This window comes from Schistocerca piceifrons, chromosome 9 (genome assembly GCF_021461385.2).
Source record: "Schistocerca piceifrons isolate TAMUIC-IGC-003096 chromosome 9, iqSchPice1.1, whole genome shotgun sequence".
Classification (NCBI taxonomy): domain Eukaryota; kingdom Metazoa; phylum Arthropoda; class Insecta; order Orthoptera; family Acrididae; genus Schistocerca; species Schistocerca piceifrons.
In genome coordinates, this window is record NC_060146.1 from 148,829,566 (window position 1) to 148,842,242 (window position 12,677).

The window sequence follows — 12,677 nt, forward strand, 5'->3', positions numbered from 1 at the left end:
AAAAAATTTGTGGCATAACTTGACTAAAGGAATGCGTTCTCAGACGTCAAGGGATCACTGACGTACTACTGGAGGAAAGTCGAGGTGTAAAAACTTAAGAGGGAGACCGAGAGATTAATACAGTGAATAAAGTAAGAAGGTAGGTGAATAAAGTAAGAAGGTAACCTACCAGCTCCACTCTGCAGTGGCTACGCAGAGATGAAGAGGCTTGCACAGGATACAGTAGCGTGGAGAGCTGCGTCAGACCACTCTACCGACTGAAGGCCGCAATAACAGGCTAGGAACAGCAGAGGGTCTACAACAGTTCTTTCGGCAACGTCAGATATGAGTTTCGTTTTACTCGATGACTCTCCGCCGATTACTGCTAATCTTTCTGACAACTGCGGACGCAGTCGCACACCAGAAACGATACTCCATAGGCACGCAATTTTATTGTAAGTCCCTTGCAGCAATTTCATTATTTTGTGTCGTATGGGCTGACTATTTCAGTTTAACTTAATTTCGAGTATTTAACTTTCCCCAAGACATTCTGGAAACTTGCTTGTGTCGTTTTTTGCAGTCATCACCAAATAACAGTAAGAATGAATAAAATTATAACTCCTGTAGCCTTAAAGAGGGAAGGAGACAAAATCACGTGGTGCATCGAACAATCAGACAAGACAGCAAGGCGTCTGTAACTGAAGCGTTGTGCAAATGAGGCTGATTATTGTCTTGGAGGTGGCGACCGCGTGTGCTTGCTGCGGCTACACAGCAGCTCTCGTGGGACTGGCGTAATGCATTAATGGCGTCACCACATGAACCCCCACTGAATACGGAGTCCCAAACCCACAAGGCCCAAGGGTATACCTACTCATCTTGTGGTGGTTGGTTGTACGGGGTCGCAGATCCATCGTTTTATGTTACTTGAGGTAATTTGTTTTAACTTTACAAATAACAAACTAAGACATTGCGTAATGTTTTCATGGCTAAACAACAAAACAAGTGAGACGAACCGAACTATCAAGCTGCATCACCGGTTCCGCCTTCACGCTAAGCAAAACCAACACAACGCTTTCTGAAAATGTGTACACCTGATGCAATTTCTGAACTGCTCAAGCAAAACCTGAGTCTCTTTTGGTGGGGACTTCAATCCACCCTTAATATATTAGCGAAAAGGTATGTTTGAAGTCGGTGGTAGGCGTAACATGTCCGAAATCACTTGAATCAGAAAATTATTTTGAGCAATATCTACATCCGCACATACATCTATACTCTGGAAACTACCGTGAGCTGCATGGCACAGGGTACGACCCGTTGTACCCGTTATTAGAATTTCCTCCTGTTCCATTCACGTATGGAGGCTGGGAAGAATGTTGTCTGAATGTCTCTGTGCATGCAGTAATTACAGCGTAGAGACAAAGAAACTGGTACACCTGCCCAATAATGAGCAGGCACCCGCGAACAAGTTGAAGTGCCGTGACACGACGTGGCATGGACTGAGGTAGTCCTGGAGGAAACTGACACCACGAATCTTACAGGGCTGTCCATAAATCCGTAAGAGTACGAGGGAGTCGATATCTCTTCTAAAAAGCACGTTGCTAGGCGTCACACATATGCTCAATAATGTTCATGTCTAAGTAGTCTGGTGCCAAGCGGAAGTGTTTGAATTCAAAGGAGTGTTGCTGCAGCCACTCTATAGCAATTCTGGACATGTCGCATTGTCCTGCTGGAATTGCCCAAGTCCGTCGGTATGCACAATGGACATCAATGGATGCAGGTGATCAGACAGGATACTTCCGTACGTGTTAGCTGTCAGAGTCGTATCTAGACGTATCACAGGTCCAATATCACTCCAGCTGCACACCCCCCCCCCCCCCACACCATTACAGAGCCTCCACCAGCTTGAACAATCCCCTGCTGACATGCAGGGTCCACGGATTCATGAAGTTGTCTCCATAGACGTACACGTCCATACGCTTGATACAATGTGAAAAGAGACTCGTCCGACGAGGCAACATGTTTCCAGTCATCAACAATCCATTGTCGATACTGACGAGCCCAGTCGAGGCGTAAAGTTTGTGTCGTGAAGTCATTAAGGCTACACGAGTGGGCCTTCGGCTCCGAAAGCTCATGTCGATGATGTTTCGTTGAATGGTTCGCACGCTAACACTTGTTGATGGACCAGCATTGAAATTTGCAGGAATTTTCGGAAGTGTTGTACTTCTTTCAGACTGAACGATACTCTTCAGTCGAAGCTTGTCCCGTTCTTGGAGGATCATTTTTCTACCGCACCGATGTCGGAGATTCGATGTTTTCACGTACGCGAAAGCCCCACTTCGTCGCTACCTCGGAGATGCTGTGTCCCATTGCTCGTGCGCCGACTATAACACCACGTTCAAACTCACTTAAATCTTGATAACCTGCCATTGTAGCAGCAGTAACCGATCTAATAACTGCGCCAGAGACTTGTTGTCTTATATAGGTGTTGCCGACCACAACGTCGTATTCTGACTGTTTACAAACATTGTATTTGAATACGCATGCCTATACTAGTTTCTTTGGCGCTTGAGTGTATACATTACAGGAAATGCGGTGATAATTATTAAAGGGAAGGCGTTTCCTGTTGCGGCACTATCTCTCATAAAATTACAATCACCAACTTTCTCCTTACAGTGAGAAAATATTTTGCTGTCGCCCACCTACATAGGGTGAAGTGATAATCATAATAAAACAAGAGAAATCAGAGCTCGTACAGAAAGATTTAAGCATTCATTTATCACACGCTGTTCGAGAGTGGAACGGTAAAAAACGGCTTGAAGGTGGTTCGATGAAGCCTCTGCCAGGAACTTATTGTGAACTGCAGAATAATGATGTACATGCAGACTACTCAAACCACTGTCAAAGGTCAGCGATCACTTGGCAATGTTGCCCTTGGCTAAATGAGCGGTAGCTTTTAATTAATTTTTTCGGCCGCGGTGGTCTAGCGGTTCTAGGCGCTCAGTCCGGAACCGCGCGACTGCTACGGTCGCAGGTTCGAATCCTGCCTCGGGAATGGATGTGTGTGATGTCCTTAGGTTAGTTAGGTTTAAGTAGTTCTAAGTTCTAGGGGACTGATGACCACCGATGTTAAGTCCCATAGTGCTCAGAGCCATTTGAACCATTTTTAATAAATTTACCAGTGAATGTTACAAAGACTGACAAATATGTTGACGCCGAAGAATGTGGCGTCCTCACATAGTTATTTCGTTTCCTGCACCACTTGCAAATGGACTGGAGGTAGAACGAGTGTCTGTATGCTTCCACACGAGCCCTGATTTGTCATGTCTTGTCTTCGCGGTCCTTACGATAAATGTACGTTGGCGGCAGGAAAATAGTTCTGCAGTTAGCTGCAGATGACGGTTCTCTGAAGTTTGTAAACAGCGTTTCGCTACAAGAAAGTCGTCTACCCACATTCCCATTTCAGTTCAGGCAGCATTTCCAGATACTGGAAATTTGCGCTAACCTCACGGTAACTGATCTAATAATACCCCTCTGAACTTATAACACCTACATACGTATGTTATGCCAAATATGACGTTAACATACAATTGTTACCCTCTGGGAGGAATTCTGAAGTTTGAACGTGCGTTTACATAGAGGACAGAGGGTATCGAACATGAATTTCGTATAAATGGCAATTAGTAGAAAGACTTCAATTTTGGATGCTAAGAAAGTAACGAACTTCTCGTGATTGAAATAATAAACGGTCGCCAGCCTAATTAGGCATAATAATTTGAAACATTAAGTTCAAAGAATTTATATATAATTTTGCAAAAAAGGCTTTCATTCTTTTTCTCTTTGTAAAGTGCAATGAACACACACGACTACCAGACGAACTGAACAGTGTATAGTAGTAGTTATCATTTGCATAAACTGGCAATCACAGAAAGATAAATGACACGTTACTTCTATTGATAATAATTACCATCTCAATCATTAATTAATTCAGCACCAGAATGTTATCAAAGATATCATGAGATTAAGTGAAGTATAATAGGAGTCCTGCTTTAACTAACACATAAACATGCAATAAAATAACACTGTACAAACACTTTTTCATACTCCTTCTTTTATGGAAATACTTCAGATTCCTTTAGCCGAAGTAATATTCAATTTAACTTCCTCAGAAAAGAATATAGTGGGGCCCATAAACTATCATTTATTCTATAGGCAGATTCTGTAACTATTTCAGAGACAAATTGCATTACACTAATGTAAATTTGTAACACCACTTGAATTTGTTTATATTTGAATACTATATATCAATTTACTCAAATGTTATTCTCAAATAAAACTTCAGAAATTAGTTTATGGTAATAGTCAAGGCAAAATCAGATTTCCTGTAAATCAAATCATATGCGTTTTTCATTATCTATGAAGCAGATGGTTTAACTAGCAACATATAAACACTTTAACACTGAAACTTTGGCACATTCAAATTAGAAACAATTCGATGGTTATTCAGAAACAGGATACTCGGTCTTTTGCACATTTAGGATAGGATCCTAAACCGGTTTTATGATCAGAACATTTCAAAGTTCACACATCTGTTTTTATCACTTGAATTATTATTGAAGAAGCACACACACAAACATACAGGTCCATACTAAGATACATAGCTGATTTCCTGAAGTTGGCGGAGCACCCAGTAGTGGTGGGAAGCAGATGGCAGCTATCTGGTCTCACTTCTTGCAGTTCAAGGCTCTTTTCAAATTTCTTCTTGGCGACGTTTTAATCATTCTAGAGCCATTTCATAATACAAGAGCACCATATTACAGCCCTCAACCACATCCCAGGCAATTTCAACATAAATCTGCTTCTGAATGCGTCACTTTGCACCTACGGTGTTGACTGTACAATTGCTGCCACTGACTGCGTAATGTGCTCTCTCTCGTGCCACCCATATTGACCGCCAAATCCACCTTTTCCCGCGCGCCAAGCCCATTCCGCAGCGGAGGGGGTTCCCTACACCTTTTCCATTATACACTACTGGGCATTAAAATTGCTACACCACAAAGATGGCGTGCTACAGACGCGAAATTTAACCGACAGGAAGAAGATGCTGTGATATGCAAATGATTAGCTTTTCAGAGCATTCACACAATGTTGGCGCCGGTGGCTACACCTACAACGTGCTGACATGAGGGAAGTTTCCAACCGATTTCTCATACACAAACATAAGTTGACCGGCGTTGCCTGATGAAACGTTGTTATGATGCCTCGTGTAAGGAGGAGAAATACGTACTATCACGTTTCCGACTTTAACAAAGAGCGCTTTTGTAGCCTATCGCGATTAAGGCTTACCGTATCGCGACATTGCTGCTTTCGTTGGTCGAGATCCAATGACTGTTAGCAGAATATGGAATCGGTGGGTTCAGGAGGGTAATACGGACCGCCGTGCTGGATCCCAACGGCCTCGTATCACTAGCAGACGAGATGACAGGCATCTTATCCGCATGGCTGTAACGGATCGTTCTGCCACGTCTCGATCCCTGAGTCAACACATGGGGACGTTCGCAAGATAACAAACATCTGTACGAACAGTTCGACGACGTTTGCAGCACATGTACTATCAGCTCGGAGACCGTGGCTACGGTTACCCATGACGCTGCATCACAGACAGAAGCGACTGCGATGGTGTACTCAACGACGAACCTGGGTGCACGAATGGCAAAACGTAATTTTTTCGGATGAATCCAGGTTCTGTTTACAGCATCATGATGGTGGCATCCGTTTTTGGTGACATCGCGGTGAACCCACATTAGAAGCGTGTATTCGTCATCGCCATACTGGCGTATCACTCGGCGTGATGGTATGGGATGCCATCGGTTACACGTCTCGGTCACCTCTTGCTCGCATTGACGGCACTTTGAATAGTGGACGTTACATTTCAGATGTATTATGACCTGTGGCTCTACCCTTCATTCGATCCCTGCGAAACCGTACATTTCAGCAGGATAATGCACGACCGCATGTTGCAGATCCTGTACGGGTCTTTCTGGATACAGAAAATGTTCGACTGCTGCCCTGGCCAGCACATTCTCCAGATCTCTCACCAACTGAAAACGTCTGGTCAATGGTGGCCGAGCAACTGGCTCGTCACAATACGCCAGTCACTACTGTTGATGAACTGTGGTATCGTGTTGAAACTGCATGGGCAGCTGTACCTGTACACGCCATCCAAGCTCTGTTTGACTCAATGCCCAGGCGTATCAAGGCCGTTATCACGGCCAGAGGTGGTTGTTCTGCGTACTGATTTCTCAGGATCTTCACACCCAAACTGCGTGAAATTGTAATCACATGTCAGTTCTAGTATAATATATTTGTCCAATGAATACCCGTTTGTCATTTGCATTTGTTCTTGGTGTAGCAATTTTAATGGCCAGTAGTGTATAATCCAACTTCGTTAGGTATGAACCGGTATTCAAAGTACAATTTCTCTTTTATGACCATACATATTTTATAAAGTTTCATTATTTTTAAACATTATTAAATCTTTACAATATATAGACCATGAACTTCCACTTTCCCGTTCGTTCCATTTCATATCGCTTTGCAACGCCATCCTGACTGTGCCAAGCAACACACCAGATATTCGAACACTAGAAAACTGTTTTTTCTGCTGATCTTCATTAACTGACGTTTCTCATATTTAGAGAAGGCTGCCATTGATCAGAACATGTACAGATTCTATCCAAGTCAATCTGTACCTCAGAAGACTAAAAGAAATTGGTCATCAGCCTTATAAGCAAGAAAGGTGACGAAATTGACTGCTCCGACCACAGAGGAATTGCGTCTACTGTAAAGTCGTGTCCAACTGTATGTGTTGTACAGAATACAGTCGTTTTGTAGGGGTGATTGGTGAGTATCAGGGTGGTTGGAGAAAGTACCTCTCCACTGTGGACTACATCTATGCCTTACGACGGCTCACAGGATATAGAAATATGGAGAAGGCTTTCACATACTCTTCATAGCTTTTAAGAAGGCGTTTGACTGTATCCACCGCAAGAGCCTGATAAATTGCCTCACCGATTTGGAATTCCCAAGAAACTCGTCAGTCTAGTTAGAGTTTGTCTCACTGAGTGAAAAGGCAAAGTAAAACTTTGAGGTATCTGCATGCGCTGCAAATGTTCATTTGCACCTTTTTGATACGGTTTTTGCATTTTCGGAAATACTATTTATGAGTATGTTTCGATGATTTGAAAATGGGTCTCGGCCTAAAACTAGTCATTCAGTAAATAAAAAAGTGAAGTTTGTAACTTTGGATTGGTTTTTCGTTGTTCTGAGGTTGCTGACCGGCAGCTATTCCAGCATACTGGAAGTTCGCTTCGCATATTGTCTACATGCGACATCAATATTTGCTGCTAATGGCAAAAGGGGGAGGGACTGGAGGTATCGAACGGTGAGGCTACAGAGCGTAGCTGGATTGCTTAGTCGACGAGTAACTCACGAACAGATTCCGAATAAGTCCGCAGCAATATGACCGTGTAGTGCATAAGGAAAAATTGGTTCAATTGGCTCTGAGCACTATGGGACTTAACACCGGAGGTCCATCAGTCCCATAGAACTTAGAATTGCTTAAACATAACTAACCTAAGGACATCACACACATCCATGCCCGAGGCAGGGTTCGAACCTGCGACCGTAGCGGTCGTGCGGTTCCATACTGAAGGGTCTAGAACCGCTCGGCCACTCCGTCCCGCGTGCATAAGGAAAGCTACGAATATTCAAAGAAGCAAAAGGCGCACTTGTTACAAAACCTAATGTTTGCGAGTTTCAAGGATTCTTGATTCGGTGACATCCCATCATATTCCATCAGTTTACAACAGCCCTTTATACGAAAATGATTCAATATGCATTCTTTAAGAGTGGATACCTAGCTCAGCGTCCTAGATGGTTTGAATCTTCCAAGGAGATCGCCTTCGATCTTGCGAACCTTTGTGATCACTGTTGCGCGCCATTTTTCACTTGTTGTTTCATGATGCAAGTTAATGGTTTGTTATGAACATTTCTTGAATGTCGACGACGTCCATTTTGTGTAGTGTAATACATACGTCACCCGTGGTCTAGGACAGTCTGCTTTCCGCAGCGCTGCGGCGAGGACGTCTTGTTTACGTCCCGTCCGCGCGGTCGCGAGTGCCCGTAGTTGTTTACTACTTCGTCGCCGCTAGTTTAGAGTCCATCACTACCGACGCAACATGGCACATTCATACAGACAAACCACCATCAAGATCAGTTTTCAAACCGATCATGCACGAACGCGAGCTTTTGAAGTGGAACGTTTTCTACGTGACGACGTTAAAATTGACCCGCGAGACATAATTGGTATCCATCTCTCTATCACGAGCAGTGTTGTCTACGTCAAGCTGGTAAGTGATGAGGCGTGCAACAGAATCGTGAGCGCACATGCGAACGATCTTAAATTCAAACATTCTGATGGCCATATTGGGGCGGTCTCTATCGATCACGCGGGGCTTGGCCTCCGTACGATACGCGTCTTCGAACTCCCTTTCGAAGTACCACCGGATGTAGTCACCGCGGCTTTCCAGCCCTACGGCAGAGTGATCAGCCATATGGCCGAAAAATGGACCACCTTTACAACGTACCCCGTTCTTAACGGGGTACGACAGATTAAAATTGAACTGACCAAACATGTTCCGTCATATCTTGTCATCGGCGGATGTAGGGCGATCGTTATGTATGACGGTCAGCCACGCACTTGTTCTGGTTGTGGCCAAGAAGGGCACGTCCGGTCGGATTGTCTCCGACGACGGCTTACTCAAATCCCGACAGGTGAATCTATGACTCCTTCTACGGTGACGACCCTTCCTCTCAATTACGCCGAAGTTACACGGGCAGCAACTCTTTCCGATGCTGACGACAGTAGTCCGATAGCCGCCCCCGATGGAGAGACCAAAATGGCTTCTGCAGTACAGGATCCGGCCTCTACAACTGCGCCCCCACCTGAAGATATTCACCAATCGACCTTGCAAGAAGGCGTGGATGCCAGAATGGACATTGACCCACGGGTTGTGCCGACAGCGGCTTTTCTTCCAGACACTGGAGCAGCTGACGAAATCCACCCACATTCAGATACTGAAACACACGTCCGTAAACAGCGTTCCCCGCGAAAACACAAGAGACGGCGGCGTGCTCCATCGGACGAGTGTTTACAGCGATCGTCTGACATGGACTATGGAAATTCCGACGACGGTACCGGCGGTACAGAGGCCGCTGTAACTTCAAACTCAACAGATCGCCGTGGTGACGGCTTCAGCCCCTCAGACCCCACAGCACAGCAGGATCACAAGCAGACATCCGCTGCCGATTCCCAGCCAGCAGAGCCGATGGAGTCAGCGCCGAGTGCCGCAGCAGCCACTAACAGCCACCAACAGCCGATGGTGTTTCATGGCGACTGGGCGGACGACTGTGAGGAACACTCCTTGCCCATCGTGTCGGACGACACGGGGGGAAATTTACCCCACCAGTGTTGATCCTTTCCCGCCGTCAGTTACAGTGACGAGACAGCCTTACCAGGGTATTGATGGCCAACACGGATGCTGTGGATAGACCTCAAACTTATCGCGTTGCAACTATAAACATTAACACTTTACGGACGCGCGCTAAGTTATCCTTGCTTCAGGATATGTTGAACTCTGCTTCCATCGACATAGCCCTTCTCCAGGAGGTGTACGTCGACGACTTCCCAGGCATGTACGGTTACGATGCTTGCGTCTCTCCAGCTTCCCCAACAGGCAGCGGTGTCGCTGTACTTCTTCGGGAAGGGATAGTGGCGGACGATATCCTGTTTCTGCCTGGGGCAAGAGGAATGGCACTCAATATCTACGCACCTTCCGGGACGGACAATCGTCGCGAACGTTCACGATTCTTTGCGGAAGACGTCGCCCCGCTCTTCCAAGGCCGCCACGACCATCTGGTGTTTGGAGGTGACTACAATTGCGTACTGGCGCCCAGAGATCAACTCCCACGACATAATCCGTGCCCGGAACTCGGGACGCTAATTCGAGATCTGCAGATGGTGGACACTTGGGAACATCTTCACGGCCACCGACCGGGATTCACGCACTTCACAAGTCAGTCTTCCAGTCGTATCGATCGGATTTATGTCTCACGCTCTCTCGCCGCTGGAACACAGGATGCGGAACTGTGGCCTGCAGCATTCTCGGACCACTCAGCTTACATTTGTGTCGTCACCCTGCGGCGGCAACAAGTGTGGAGAAGCCGCAGCCCGTGGAAATTAAACATCGCTCACCTGTCGTACCCGGATTGCCGCCAAGCCGTTGAGGATACGTGGCATTCGTGTGAAAATCGCCTCCGTGCATATCCCACAACGATCCGCTGGTGGTTGGACTGCGCCAAACCGGCGCTGAGGCGAACGTTGATAACCTACGGTCGTGACCACGCTAACTGGCGAAGACATACACTCGACTTTTACTTCCGGGTCCTGCGCGACTGCGATGCTATGGCGCCGTCTCCGGAACGACAAACGGCGATCCACCGTGCTAAGGCTCAGATCCTCGCTCATATGCGACGTCACCTAGAGGGGGTACTCATCCGCTCGAGGACGCAGGATCGGATACCGAGCGAACGCCCGTCAATGTTCCTCGTCCTTCGTGAACGTCAACGACGCCAACGAGCGCTGATACGCTTCATCGACACGGAGGACGGTCATCGCCTCACCACGCAACAAGACATAAACACAGCGTTCTACAATCATTATTCCCAACTCTATTCCACTCAGACCCCTGATCCGACAGCACTGGAGGACGTCTCTCAGACGATTTACGGCACCGTCACCCCGGCAATGGAAGCGGCCTTGATGGCAGAAATTACAGAAGAAGAAGTGATCGACGCCTTTCGAAAAGGTGCTGTCAACAAGTCTCCGGGTCCTGATGGCCTCCCCTTGGAATTTTACCGGACTTTTCAACATTTATTAGCCTCCCGATGGACGGACATCTGTCGCGAACTCCTATCCCTGGACGTGCCGCTCCCTGCGGCCCTTGTGGAAGGGATGATTATTCCTATTCACAAACCGTCCGGTGGCTCACGACTGCAGGACTACCTCCCATTGACGCTATTGAACTGCGACTTTAAGATCTTTTCTCGACTGTTGGCGGCGCGGATATGCCAGACCCTACGAAATGTTATCTCACCCGATCAAACGTCATTAGGAGGCGACAATAATATTCAAACAGCACTCAGTGAATATCGTGACTTGATCTCACTGGCGAGGGCATGTCGTCTGAAGGGTGCACTGGCGGCAATCGATTTTAGTCAAGCTTCCGACCGAGTGGACCACAACTATTTGGAAGCGGTCCTCCGACATATGCGGTACCCACAGCCATTCGTCACTGTCGTCATGCGACTACTCCGTGGCGCGACGTCCAAGGTGATCGTCAACGGCCGCCCTTCGCAGCCCCTCACCATTTCTCGATCGATACGCCAAGGGTGCCCTTTGTCCACTTTACTTTACGCTGTGGCCATGGAACCTCTCCTCTGCGGCCTGCGCCAACGACTAACGGGTATGACGTTACGAGGCCACACTTTCCGGTGTAAAGCGTACGCTGACGACCTGGTGATTGTCATCCGCCACGGTGACGACACCGCTAGCGCACTAAATTGGATAACGAAATATGGCATGGCCGCTGGTAGTCGTATCAACGTCGCAAAATCGGTGGCGATGAACATCGGGGTCGGATTGTCTGAGAACAGTGTCACCCCCTTACAGCTCAGAGATAGTTTGAAATGTCTCGGCATTGACTTTACAGACGATATACGACGGACCGCTGCTCACAACTTTCGACGGCTTTTACGGAATGTTCGGACTGGAATTGCCAACAACCGCCTACGAGCCTTGGACATCGTCCAACGGACCCAGTATGTTAACTCACATTTAGCGTCACGCATTCCGCACATCGCCCAGATATTACCTATACCGGTGATGTTAGCACGCCGTATACATGCGGCTTTTGGGTCCTTCGTGAGTTCAGGAATGCTTTTCAAGATCAAATATGAGACTCTCACCCTTCCCCCCCATCGGGGAGGGCTTGGCCTTTATCACGTTTATGACAGAGCGGTCGCCCTATTTGTGAGCACATTAGTCAAACTACGGCACCGCCGTCCGGACAGTCTGACCAGTTTGTTAATAGAAGAACTAGCACCGCCCTCCCTGTTGCCGCCTGTGCCGATACACCATGTCCCCTCCTCGCTCTTCTACATCGGTGTCTTTTACCTCGAACTCAGTTACGTTCGACTTGCCTTACCAGCGACTCAACTGGCGACGGCAAAGACGGTTTATAGGGTCCTGCAACGTGGACGACCCGATAACGTCGTGGAGAGGAAGCAGCCGAACGTCAACTGGCGAGTAGTGTGGAGGACGATTCACCACGTAACACTGGACACTGACGTCACGGCGATGTGGTATATCACTGTCAACGGTAAGCAGATGACCAGATCAAGGCTACATGCGATCCACATGGTGGACTCACCCACGTGCACGAACTGTGGCGTTCAAGACGACGATTGAACACCGTCTTAGCTGTGGCGAGTCTACGGCAGTGTGGCACTTAGTGAGGCAAATGTCAGCATACTTCCTTCGGGTAACGCCGAATCATATCGATCCCAAGACTATCTTATTC